Raw genomic sequence first — 11,062 nt, 5'->3', positions numbered from 1 at the left:
TGTGAAGGTGTGTGACTCACTGATAGCATGAGTCTGCCTCACTTCCCCTGGCCTGTGCTGCTTGCTTGCTTGTTTCTGCCTGAGGCTCTGTATGACTGGGGAGAAGCCAATCAACCATACCCGGAGGGAAGAGAGTACTCACTTGACAGCATGGAGACCTGGCCTGCAAACCTGGATCTGCCACTTTCAACTGTGTGAGCTTGGGAGAACTGCCTCTCATGTGGGTTTCCCTATCTCTAAGATGTCTAGGTCCTTGGGGATCTTTGCTCCTCAGTGTGTCACAGGCACGAGCAGCAATGGGAAGCCTCTGAAATCTTATTAGGAAGGCAGAGTCTTAGACCTTCTCTAGACTCACTGAACTTGAAGTTGCATTCAAGAGGATCCCCAAACAGTTGAGGGAGTGTGGCCCCACAGTGCCCATTAGCCTTTGGCCCTGGAACCTAAGGAGTCTCCAAGCTTTCTCCCCGTAGGAGTGCAGCTGTGGACTGAGCTTTGCTCCAGAGGAATTTCCCCCAGTTTCCACAGTGTGCGTGTCCCTTCTCCGCTGTAGCTCTCAAAGGTAGCAACAAGATACTTGATAAATTCCAGGAACTCATTCTCTGTGAGCCAACATTGCCTTCTATGGTGTTCATCTCAGGGCTAGGGGATAACCCGCTGGGATCTGTTATCACAGATCATTGGACTCTTGCTCTCCAAGGCCATGGTCAGATGCTCCATCCTGTAAGAGCATGTCTGCTAACTGGGGAGATGATTCAGGAGTCAAGCTAATGCCTTCTCAGCAGATGCAGCGTGTACATGCCCAACTGTCTTCATCTTGCCATTATCAGACTAAGAGCAAGAAGAAGAAGAAGAGTGCAAACGGCCTCCGGGATTCCCTGCAGCGAGGGCTCTGTGTGAGGTGGGAATCGCAGCTCTTTCTGTCTTTCTTTGGTGTGAACATATGCTCCGGGCTGGGTGTGAGCCCAGTTTTTCCCTGTGAGTGCAGATGAGGCTGTTGCTGAGTGAGAGCCAGAGACTGCATTTGGTATCAAAGACACAGAGACCAGTCTCATTTCTGTAATTGAATAACAACAGCAGCAGCAGCAGTAACAACAACAACAACAAACAAACAAAATACCCAGCTGTGCTGGCCTCAGAAGACAAGTGACTAGGACTCCAGCACAGTGACTTACCACGGACTTTGATTACTTGCCACGTTCCTTACTGTGATAATGGCAGGACCTTATAGAAGAAGAGGTGGTCCTTCCTGGGTGTGAAGTCAACTCCCCCCCCCCCCCACAAATTTCCAACTGGGGTGATCGATAAGGCTAGGGACGAAAGAGGTCAAGGAAGGTTCTGGATAGGACAATCTTTGTTTGAACTGAGATGTTCTTTCATCATGTCTTTTCAGGTTTCTGAGTCCAGACTTACACTGAGAAACCAAGCTGCTAGTTGAGCCCAGAGATGCCAGAAGAGTCCCTGGGGCGGGGCTAAGTCCTGTGCTCTGTGTGTTCCCTTCAGTGGGCATTGGACTCACAGTAGACTCCTGGGGTAAATAAACGGGAAGACAGTGCTCTGAAGCCAAGGGTACGAGAATGATCTGTCATCATGCAGACTCAGAATCACATCATGTCACATAACAACACAGCCATTTCTTTATTTAAGCAACTGCCCCATACCATAAAAGCTATGAGACAGCTTAAAGGAAACATGTACATTTAGGGCATAATATAAATACAAAGTGCAAAATCAGACCATGGAAAATATAAATTAGTGGAGCAGCTCAGCCTGAGTTACCAAACAGAGCACACCTCTCCTATCAGCCCAGGAATGGTGGTCTCCAGTAGATACTGGAGTCAGGCTGTATTGGACGACATGTAATTTAGGCTAGAAATGCAGTCTTCTCCTTGAAGTCACAAACAACACACAGACAGCAGAGGCCTAGAGTGCTTGTCAAAATAATAAAAAAAAATTGCCTGAAGGTTTCGGGCTACCTGAAGCTCAGTGTGAGCAGCCCCGAGCCTGGCTCTGCACCTAGGCCTGTGTGAAGAGTGCCAGCATGTTCATCAGTGAGGGGAGTCCCCTTGTGTGCACTTTAGCTGTGCATTCACGGTTCCGTCTCCATGTTGGAATCTGCTTCTGTGTGTCCCCTGAGTGATGGGGATGAAGAGGAGCCAGGGGCTCAGAGTCTAGTGAACGTCAGAGGGACATGGCAGCAGCACTCCATGATGCATGTTCATGAGAGACCCCTGTTGGGTGTCCGTGCTTGATTCCAATGGGCAGTTCTTTGGAAGAACTTTGGCCAGAGGCTTCCTTGGTATCGAAGCCTTTAGTAGAGTGGTCCCTTTAAAAGCCTCGCTGGTGGAACTTCCTGGCTTCTTGGTCCCTCACAAACTTCCGGAATGGTGGCAGCTGTCTCAGCGGTTTGGTGCAGGGTGCTTGGGCTCCCGATAGAGCCCTGGTAGTGGTCACAGTCATTTGTGGCTGTCCCTGTGGGTGATGTGAAAGCTTCATCATTGCAGCGTCTGGGTCCCTCCCGGATGCACTCAGGGATGTGCTGCATTGAGAGCCCGTCTTGATTTGGATCTTCTGCATTAGACAGACCTGGGCTAGACAAAAGTAGACAAACATGGGTCAGACAAGACTCTGTGGCCAGACTTGGGTCTGAGTCCCAGGACCTGAGTTCCTTAACACTCACTATTTTTTCTTGAACTACTTGAAATAAATCTGAGACTCAGATTTCTTCCACCTATCAAATGGAGATTTGAGTCCTTTGTTCTGCCTTGGAAGCAGTGAAAATAATTGATTCAGCTGCTTCCACACAAGGTGCTTGTCAAATATGAACTCCTTCAAGGCAAGGCTAATGCCTTGTCCTGGGGATTTGGTCTACTCCCTCCCCCATTCCCAGGTGTCCATCTTTGTTTAGCACTCTCAAACCCCTTTCCTGGCCTCCCTTCACCATCTCATTCAGTTTCCTGTTTCACCCCCACCCCATAAAGGAATTCTATGCCATCAGGCCATTGTCCTGCTTCCTTAATTCCATCACCAAACACCTTGAAGAACACTCTGCACCCAGGCCTTGTGCATCTCAACAGCTACTCCACAAGCTGTACTCATCTGATCTTTCCCAGCTGTTTACAGATAAAGGCTCATTGCTGAGACTCATCACCTTTCCTGAGACTTCAACATTCTCAGTGGCTCTGAAACATACCATGGCCAGCACCTCATGCTGGCTGTCATGCATTCTTTTGTCCTCTTTGTCACCTTCGTCATGATGCTCCTTTATTATTGCTGGGAACTTCCACTGGGGTCCCCCCCAACTGTATCCCTCATCCCATCCTCTAAGTGCAAGCATGGCCCACAGCTCTGACCTTGCCTCCCATGGGAAGAATCGGTGGCTTAGCCAGAGGCTTTGGCATACCTTTGCATAAAGGTCCAGGTAGTCAATAGTTCGAACTTTTTAGTCTTTCTGGTCTGTGTTTGAACTATTCAGTCCTTCTACTACTCCCTAAAACAGCCAGGGGTAATAAGAGAAGTCAGAAGAACTAGGTGAGAGCCAATAAGAGGCAGGCCAGATTTGGCCAGAGGCCGAATTTGCCAATGCCCAGTCATGTAGAAAGAAGATGAACTAATGCAGATGCACAGGGTTTCATAGTTCAGCTCCATCACTTACTGGCTCTATCGCATCGCTCAAGTGGGTCAATCACTATGTTCTCTGTGATCTTTATCTGTGAAAGGGGACCAGTGATGGCAATGAGGGGGAAGAGGAGTCGTCCCACGATACTTTTCTCAAAGCATGGTAAAATGAAATAACTGCAGCACCTTGGGGTCTGGCCTGGAGTCTTAGTGTTCCTCTCCATGCCTCCTTTCTCCCCCAGTCCCTGTAGTCTCCCCCTTGTCCTCCCCCTAGCCCCTTCTCCCTCTACAATCTCATCAACAGTCATATCTTCAACTCTGCCCCCAGCTCCATGTCTGATCTCTTTTCTGAGTTAAGTGATATGAACTCTCAACCCCAGCTGGGTAGTTTTGCTCATACACCCCATTTGCATTTCAAATTGTCCATGCTTGAGAGAAAAAAAAGCATCATTTTAATCAAATATGGCTTCCCCTGACCTCTCTTGTTCTAGGAATGGTGATTCTTTCTGAGCCTTTGCCATAGCCTCCCCCCACAGGAGAGCAGGGCAGGCCCCTTCTGTTAGGATGTCTCCATGCTCCCCCAACTCCCATCTTCTAGCCATCATTTCTCTCCAAATTTTTCTTTCTTAGCACTTGCACTTTCTGAGTATTCTCCCCATCTCAGAGCTTGTACCTTCCAACTCAGTTCATCCACGCTGTTAAGTTGCTCTTACCGAAGAATCGTGGGATACGGCCATTCTCCAGTCTGTAATGTCCACATCCCCATCCGCATCTAGTACCAAGAGCCTCACTAAGTGTTAAGAGTCCCAGATGGACTGCATGGAAGACCCCTAAGTCCAATACATCTATTTAACTTACCCTGAGCTCTCTAAATTCTTTAGTCTCTGGGCTAACCTTGCCTATGCCATCTCTAGATGCAAGTTCTTTTCTGTTTCTCAGATCCAGGCCAGACATCTGAATCCCCCTGTAGCCAAATACAATGACCCTTGCTTCCAGCCAGAGGCTCTGCATTCACTCCAGCTTTCAGAGCCTATGCAAGACTGGGCTTATCTCCTGGACTGCACTTTCCTGTGTACTTCCTCAAAGCCGTGGGCACTTGCAATATCTGTCTCCTCAGATTAGAAATCCATGGGGAGACTTGAGAGATGCTTGGCTGTTCACACAGCCCCAGTACCATATCTGTTCCGGGCATGGGCTTGCTGAACAATTGTGGGTGCCCTTTAACCCAGCTAACCTTTGAACAGGCACAGCAGTAGCGTGGGCAGAGGAGAGAGGCTACCTGCTCGAAAAAGTAAATGCAGAGGAACAAGTTTCACTTTCCAGGGCTCGGGGCCATGAGCTTTGTATACATTTGGCCTTGATAGCAGAGTAGTGCGTGTGCTTATTTCTGTGGGTGATAGTTTCGTGTTGGATGTGTGCAAGTGTGAGAGAAGCCATGGAATGGTGTGTGATTAGGTTGAGGTGTCTATGAGAGAGTTATACTAGTATGCACACTGAACATCTGTGTACAATGAGGAAGGGGTGTATCTCCATGTGTGTAGTATACATGTGTCAATATGGTGAAGGAGGCAATCTGTGGGCATGTGTGTTTGATGTATTGCTAAGTTGTAGGATATGTGTTGGAAGACAATATAGAGGCCAGGGAGTGTGTGTGTGTGTGTGTGTGTGTGTGTGTGTGTGTGTGTGTGTATTTGGGGGTGGGAGTTATCTTAGATCCTATTTGCAAATAGGCAAGAGTCTTCACCTGACTTTTCCTGGGGACTTATCTTTATGGGAAGTGCCCAAGAGTTTAAAAAAAAAAAAAAGAGAGGGGGAGCAAACAGCCTGGAAACACAGTGGCCAAGAGATAAAATCACAGCAAGAAGGTCTCGCTTTGTACACAGTTGGTCTATAAAAACCAGCCAGTCATTTTGAAACTTTCTGGGCAGCCTTTGAGATTTAGCACCAACTGCCCTCTTGGCTCTGGAGAACTGGGACACTGCAGGCTAAGGGCTGGCAGAGCAGCCAGGGCACAGCTCTGTCCTGCAGCAGTCCAGGAATGTGATCTCCTCAGCCCTGGGGCAGGGCAGAGCAGGTCCTATCATCCTCATCTCGAACAGTCTCCAAAGGATGTGGAAGATGATGTGGCATCAGCCTCTGACTCAGGAGTCTGTTTCTTTTTCCCCGACCTCACTCCAATAGCTGAGAACTGGCTAAACCAGTTACAATTGCCATAAGTCATAAATATAGTTAGTGATTATACTAAGGCCAAAGGTTCCAGAATGCAAGGGAATCGACAGCAATTATCTTGGAGAGACAGTGCTGGGCACTAGAGGAAATGTTCAGGAAAAATACTACTTATATGCAAATTCAGTGGTAAAACTACTGAAAACCTAGATGAGTAGACTGTGCATGGACTGGGACTCTGGCTTCCTGTCCTTTGACTCCACCTTATACTTCCTCCTCCTCTAGAGATCTTTGGCTTGCACTGCTTGATCAAAGATTCATTGCAAAGGAAAGGACAATGACTTGTCCAAGGTCACAGAAGAGCTTGTAGCCCCACAGTGAGTGAGCAGCTTCTGGGGCAGTGACGCTACGCTGTTACTCTGGACCACTCCATTGCAGGGATGGAGAGCAAGATTGATGGTGACCTGGTGACTCTAAAGCCCTCCCACACACAGAGGTTGAAGACTGGAAAAGTAAAAGTGCTGTGGGAATGACTCGTGCTCCATGGAGAAGACACTGGGTAGCCCCCACATCTGAAAATCCAGCTGAGCCTGAGTAAAAAATCTATTGGCATCCACTTCCATTGCCACCCCAAAACAAACAAAACTAGACAAAACAAAACGCCCTCTTGATACCATGCACTGCCTTAAGAATTGGTGGTGCCGGGGATGTTGCTCAATGGTAGAACACTTGCCTAACATGCATGAGGTCCTGGTTCCTGCCCCAGCACCACATAGGTAGAATTGGTCAATCTTTCAGGAATGTCTATCTGAAAGGAAGGTTCCCCCACCACCCACCATCCTGTGCCACCTATCAGCATGTTGACAGAGGCTCCACTGAGTGCCCTTTGCCTTGCTTAACCAGCATCAGCAATATCCTTCGAGGTCGAGGTCATTACTAATTATTCTATCTCCTATCTCCTATCTCCACTTTATAGACTTGGAGACAGCTGTGGAGAAGGGAGGTAACTTCCCTAGGTCACACAGATAGAAAGGAACAAAACAGGATTTGAGGCAGATGGTGTAGGACTTCGATCCTGTCCTGGCTATTGAACTAAATTTTTAAAAATAAATTTGACGAGCTGGAGAGATAGCTTGGTGTTTAAGAGCACTAACTGCTCTTCCAGAGAACCTGGGTTCCCAGCACCCTCAATGCAGCTAACAACTATCTGTAACTCCAAGATCTAACACCCTCACACACACACATGTGGGCAAAACACCAATGCACACAAAATAAAATAAATAATTATTAAAAATTGAAACTACATTATTATATGTGTGCACGTGCATGTGGGCGAGAGCATGTGTGCACGTGTGTGTGTGTGTGTGTGTGTGTGTGTGTGTGTGTGTGTGTGTGTTAGCATGTATGAAAGCATGCTTCAGTGCAGATGTAGACCTGCAGAGGACCACTTACAAGGGTCAGTATTCTCCTTCTTCCGTGTGGGTCTCTGGGGTTGAACTCAGGTCATCAGACTTAGCAGCAGGTGTCTTTCCCTACTGAGACATCTGAACCGGCCTGGGACTATTGAGCTTCTGATGGATGCATGACAAGGAGCCTAATGCTGCATATGTCAAAACTCTGATACCAATTCTTATCACCTTGTGGGCTGTGGCTAGGGTGACCTTTTGGAGTCAAATTCAGCAGAATCAAGACAAATCCATGCTTATAAAAAATCCACTGATACCTTATTTTGACTAAAGGAACACCCAACATGCTTAAGAAGGCCCTTGGAGTCTGTGCCAGACTAGGACTTTGCCTGCTGCAAGCCCCCACCTCCTCAGTCCTTACTGCTCACTCTTCTTTCTTCTTGCATCTTTTAGAACTGTGCCCAATCCATTCCCTCTCCTGGAAGACTTTCTAATCCAACTCCTCTTTCTTGGGTGCTCAGCCTGCCACCACCTCTGGGAAGCCTGTGACTCCACCTTCCAGGTTGGTTTCCCTCTTGGATTCTCCCTTCCTTCCTAGTCCTCAGCTCGCTTTGTTACGGCACTGTTAGTATGACTGTGCGGCTAATGTCTGTGTCTCTCTCCTGGCAGGGAACTCCCTGACCTGGTCCTTATGGCATCTCTGGTTCCTTACCCTAGTGCCTGACTCATTCCCATGGTACAGCAGGCAAATTGGAGCCTTCCTTGCTTCGGAGGAGCCCCATGATCTAAAGTACGAACTGATTCTTAGCATGGCCAACTCTGTGGGACAACCACAAATTCCAAGTTTGGATTCCAGGTGAGCTTACTCACCCAGGCTACATGTTTAACAACAACATTTATCATTCATGTGAACCCAATCATTTGCAAAAAGCCATTCCTGCCTTACCACTTCTGGCCTATTCAGTGAGAGCAGAGAACAGTATCCTCATTTCTAAGGTTAAAAAACGCAGAGGTTCAGCATGTGATGCACTCTATTCAAGGTCACCCAGCGAAGGGGCATGGAAGCCTGGTGTGGGTCCCGTGGATTCCTGGTGTCTCATTTCTCTCCTCATCTACCTTGTACTCAACACACTACTCTATTCCCACTGCTCTGGGGCCAACTGTAGTCTCCAATAAAAGATAGAATCCTTATTTCCTTCCTCCATCTCAGCAATAACCTTTGCTCCCTTACCTCCTAATCAAAAGGGAGTGTCAAGTTGCACCCACCCACAGGTCCCAACCCACCTGGGGAGGAGGGGATGAGATCAAACTGACCAATGCTCCCGTTTCAGCTCCCTGGGAAGAGCTGCCATCTCATTCTGGGTTGTGAGATCAAGCCCAGTGTTCTTTCAGCTTCACCCCTGCGTCAAAATCTTACAGATAGTTCTTGTGTTTCATGCAGTCAACTGAGCCACTTCCCTGGCTGTGACACATGACTCGGCCAGTGAAAACTCAAAGCCAGTGTCTAGACTTCAGGGCCTCTGAGGCTGGTCTGGGCACATGTGTTGGCTGTATTATTAGTCTTTGTGAGGAGCTGGGCAGGAACACTTCTGAGGGAAAGCAGGCTCTGTCCCACCTGTCAGCTGCAGGAAGGAAGCAAGAGAGAAAGACCATTCTGGATGGTTCTGCTCTGCTTGCTCCCACACAGCCCAGCTCACACCCCTCCAGGCATGCAAGGCCATTAGCAGCTACTGGGGAACTTTCCATACTTTCCTCATGCTAGAACCACCCCCTCATCCCTCTGTACAGTGGAGGTCGAGATGGGTTCCTTTCTCCCATGTTCTATACTGGTAATTCTCGTGTGTGTGTGTGTGTGTGTGTGTGTGTGTGTGTGTGTGTGTGTGTGTGTGTGTTTCTGAAGTGGAATCATTGTGGCCTACTAGAGGAAGAAGGAACTTAGAGAAAATGGTCCCTAAAGAGAAAGCATCCATTCTACATTCTCCTAGCTCGTCCACCACAGCACTACCCTGAGCCTAGACTTACAGAATCCTCATCTGAGGATCAGTCATCCACCCACCTGCCCATGCAGTCCTGGTCTGTCCCCGCCTGTCTAAGCCTCCCTCACTACCTTGCTAGGCAGGTCTTGTGCACACTCACCTGGTCCCAGTGGGGCATTCAGTGGGGGGAGGGGGGCTTCATGTCCAGGTGGCCCCAAGTTCACAGCTGCATATACCACCTGCATCTCTCCTATCCATGGCCACACTAACAGTCCAGCTTCTCAAGAGGCACCTCGATATTGATGGAATACCAGGCAAGCCAGAACAGTAGGCTCAGGGCCAGGATCAGAGCCCCTGTGTAGACCAAGAAGTCCCAGTAGTTTAGTGTGGCAAAGATCCCCAGCAGCAAAAGGATCAGGCCCACAGCGTCGGTCAAAAGAGCCACAATGAGGAAAAATACACAGCGCCCTAGATGGCATCTTGTACAAGGTCTGCCCAGGAGCATTGCCCAGGAGCAGCGGGAGGAGCCCAGCTGCGCTCCTGGGGGTGATTTGCATGGGAGGTGGCAGGCCTGTGCTGTCTCTCCCTCTGGGTGTGAGCAAATGCATGAGCTGGTGCGTCTTGGAACAAGAAGGAAGTACACGTGGGTCCACCTTTATGAGCCTGGCAGCCAGTGGGGCAGGATATTTCTTAACTGTTTCATGGTTCAGGAATGATCCCAACCCAAACAATATGACATCACTGTTCATTGGACTGGGCATTGCTGGGATCAGCAAGGCAATGTGGCTGAGAAGTGTGGCTCAGGTGGATTTGCAGTCAGAGGTCCTGTGACCCTGGAAGAGGATGCCTTCCTTGTTCTCTGACATGACAGCTGGACAGCCAGCCTGAAGGCCCTGAATACCCGAGAATGGTGTCCACACCTACTGTGGTAGGGCAGGGCTTGCCTCCTCCCATGCTTTCTGCCTTGCTTTTCCTGGTCAGAAAAGGAGGATTTAAAAATTAATTACATTTGTTCTTTGTTCATATGTAGGTTTTGTTTTATTTTTGGTTTTTTTGAGACAGGGTTTCTCTGTGTAGTCTTGGCTGTCCTAGAACTCACTCTGTAGACCAGGCTGGCCTAGAACTCAACAGAGATCTGTCTGCCTCTGCCTCCTGAGTGCTGGGATTAAAGGTGTGTGTTATCACTGCCTGGCTTGTATGTGTTTATAATGAATTCTAAATTCTCAATCCCCTACCTTTGTTATCTCTCTTATGCCTGCTACCCCTTCCCTATATGGACAAGAGTCTGTTGACACCTGTAGAGTTTGAAATGGTACTGTAAGAGTTGCTTATATACCAGTTCAATACCAGCCAGTGCTGTGTTTGCCTTTCGGATTCTCTACTCTATTTCTAAAGGATGTAAATTCCCTCAGATGATGGGCAGGAAGGATAAAAGCAGATGGGGAGGTGGGGAGACAGGGAAAGTATAGGGTGAGAAGGCTCTCTGGCTTCTGTCTGCATTGTACTCAGTATGAGCCACAGCCACTTCCCAGGCATGAGCCCAAAGGTCTTTGCACAATCTAGTGACTGCTTTCTACAACAACTAGTGTTCTGCTTGCTTCATCTCTCATGGTGGATGATGCCAGTCTGCCCATAGAGATACTGTAAGCATCCCTGAGAATGTATGGATGAGACAGGTAAGTTTTATCATGGTGGCCACTTACAAGATGGATAGACTGAACATCACATGAGGAAATCGCATAGCGTGGTCCCCTCAGCAGAGCCACAAAGGCGGGCATCTCCCTGTCCCCACTCAGGGTGAAGCCTCGGATGAGGTATCCACCCTTTCTCAACTTTAGCTTCTCCAGACAGATGAAGTAAATGATTTCTATTCCCTGTCTTCCCCAAAGAATGAGAATA

The 11,062-nt window shown here is 48.4% G+C and overlaps 1 long non-coding RNA gene across 1 annotated transcript; it reads right to left on the bottom strand.

Moving 5' to 3' along the window:
* Window positions 1–1,611: 1,611 nt before the first annotated feature.
* LOC119086998 lies at window positions 1,612–10,131 on the bottom strand. Its single transcript, XR_005090413.1, has 2 exons — window positions 9,324–10,131; window positions 1,612–2,588 (listed from the first exon to the last, which is right to left on the bottom strand). It is a non-coding gene; the product is annotated as an uncharacterized LOC119086998 (long non-coding RNA).
* Between the last annotated feature and the right edge of the window lie 931 nt (window positions 10,132–11,062).

This window comes from Peromyscus leucopus, chromosome 8b (assembly GCF_004664715.2).
Source record: "Peromyscus leucopus breed LL Stock chromosome 8b, UCI_PerLeu_2.1, whole genome shotgun sequence".
Lineage (NCBI taxonomy): Eukaryota > Metazoa > Chordata > Mammalia > Rodentia > Cricetidae > Peromyscus > Peromyscus leucopus.
This window is presented reverse-complemented; position numbering and strand designations above follow the sequence as displayed.